Genomic DNA, 2,507 nt, shown 5'->3' on the forward strand with positions numbered 1-2,507 from the left:
CAGGGAAATTTGACTATTTCCAAATACCATAACAGCTACAAAAGATACATATTCAGGTTTTCTCCTCGAGTTTCTGTCGTACATCAATGCTGCTCTTCAAGTGGCCCAAGTAGGCTCGTGTTTCCCGTGAACACTCCGATGGACAATACACTTCACATGCGGGAGGACTGTAGGTAGTGGTGTCTCCGTGAATGCTTCGACTGTGGTGATGACAATGTTGGTGAGGAGAATCAAGACAAGAAGGACGCCGGCGATAGATGAAGCTTGCGGACTAAGGACAGCGGTGCTCGGGCATCATGCGAGGGAGGGACATGGGATATAAAGGAGCTCCATTTGTGGGTTGGAGAAGCTCTGAGTAGCCCATGCACGCGCCAGGATTGGGGCATGGTTGAGGAAAACACAAGAAGGGGACATCCGCTATGGAAAAACCGAGTCCAAGGAAAGGATGGAGGAAGGAGGCAAAAAAAATAAAATACTACTCCTTGTGTTTTAGAATGCCAGATCATGAATTAGTAGCTGCATCCAATCTTCAAAAAGTCCCAATTGTTTCGATTTTTGAAATGGAATATTTACGGAATCCCCGTGAAAAGGTAGGGTGTGTTGATTTCTATGCAAGTGAACCATTTCAAAATGTTTGACCAAGATTATAGAATAAAATAACAACATCTATACCTAATAGATAAAATACGAAACTACTTTTCATGATAGATAAAAAGGCTCCGTTCACGATGTAGACACGTTTGGTTTTATTTATTTGCTCATTTCAGTCCATATGTGATCCATATTAATTAAAATATTCAATTTTCTTTCTCGAACGGCATCACAATTTCCTGGGGCAAACCAACAAACAAAACCTTGGATACAAATGCTTTATTCGCCGTTTGACTGAGAATTAGTTAATTCTCACTGGTTCTCCGTCTAATGAGGCTTAAGCGTGCCATGGACATTGGCTCATGGCTGCGTATCACCACGAGCGCCTCCTCGAGGTTGGCCAGACCTTGGACATGTCCGGCCGGCCCATCCGTGACAGGCAGAGGCAGCGCTTCGCCGTGTCCGCCACGATCTCCAGCGCCTCCATCTGCGGCAGCGTCGGGTCCAGCGACGGCCGACGGTCCAGCACATCCTTCAGTGCTAGCTTCCCGGTCCGTATGGAGTCCAGCTGCAGGGTGGCCGGATCCTCACCCGTCAGCGCTTCTAGCATCACCATCCCGAAGCTGTACACGTCGTTCACCGTGCTCACACGCTTCGTGCGGGTGTACTCCGGGTCGACGTACCCGGGCGTGCCGACGACCTCCTCGACGAGCTGGCCGCCATGCTCCTCGCCCGCCGCTTGATACAGCGCTGCGCCGAAGCCGGACAGGCGCGGTGTCCAGTTCATGTCCAGGTGGATGCTGGACGAGCTGACGTTGCGGTGGATGACCACCGGCTGCGCACTGCAGTGCAAGTACTGGATGGCCCGGGACGCGCCCAACAGCGCCGCGACGCGGGTCCTCCAGGGCGCCGCCGTCACCAGCGACGAGCGCACGCGCTGCAGGCGGTCTCTAAGCGTGCCGTTGCTCATATGCTCGTAGACGAACATGCGGTCGTCCTCCTCCTCGCACCAGCCGCCGAGGCGCACGATGTGGTCGTGGCGGAGGCGGAGGCGGAAGGTGATCACGAGCTCCGGCACGAACGTGTCATGCGGCCTGTGCTTGTCCAGCACCTTAACGGCCACCTCCGGGCCGTCGTGGAGACGGCCCTTGTACACCGTCCCCGACCAACCTCGGCTGAGCTTGTCGGCAAAGTTGTTGGTCGCCGTTACAATCTCCGCCCACGAGAACATGCAGGGGTAATCGGGCACCACCGTCAGAGTCTGCAGGGAGGCAGAGCTGGAGCCCGGCGATGGCATGGTTGGCACCCATGTGTGTTGGGGACTGATTCGAGCGAGATGACTGGTGATGGCGGCATAGTTGACCATGGGGACGAAGCTGAGAAGGAAGTAGATCCTGTCACTGACTTTCCTGAAGCTATCGGCATGGCGGCGGGCCCCGAAGAACCGGTTGGCAGCGCTCCGGTCCTGGCAGGCGAGGACGAGCTCGTGGGCCTCGCCCAGCACCGTGCGCAGCTCCTTGAGTGGCCGCTCCACCATCGGGTCCGCCGGCGGCAGGCAAGGCAGCACGTCGCCGATGATGGACAGGCGGAGTGCGAGGTGCTCGCACTCCCGCTTGTTCTGGCGCGCTGTCGCCACCGCCCGAATGATCTTGGAGACGAGGCCGGTCGCCTGCTCGATGAGCTGTGCCACCGCTCCCACATTCGCCACCGAGGCGGTATGCCCTAGCCCGACAGGAAACTATACATGATCACACAACAGCAAAAGTGTTAGTATAATAATCTTTTTTTTGCGGGAATGTTAGCATAATAATCAACAACGACAAAACAAAAAAATTGGTCAATAAAGTGTGAATAGTGTCTTGTATATAGCAATAAAAAACTTGTCAAGAAGTCAACACTTGGTTTTGGTTGATGAA

The 2,507-nt window shown here is 54.3% G+C and overlaps 1 pseudogene; it reads right to left on the bottom strand.

Annotated features, from left to right (window-relative positions):
- Positions 1 to 896: 896 nt before the first annotated feature.
- Positions 897 to 2,293, bottom strand: LOC147977589 (putative serine/threonine-protein kinase-like protein CCR3; annotated as a pseudogene).
- Positions 2,294 to 2,507: the final 214 nt, after the last annotated feature.

This window comes from Triticum urartu, chromosome 3A (assembly GCF_056163025.1).
Source record: "Triticum urartu cultivar PI428250 chromosome 3A, HENAU_Tu73, whole genome shotgun sequence".
Taxonomy (NCBI): domain Eukaryota; kingdom Viridiplantae; phylum Streptophyta; class Magnoliopsida; order Poales; family Poaceae; genus Triticum; species Triticum urartu.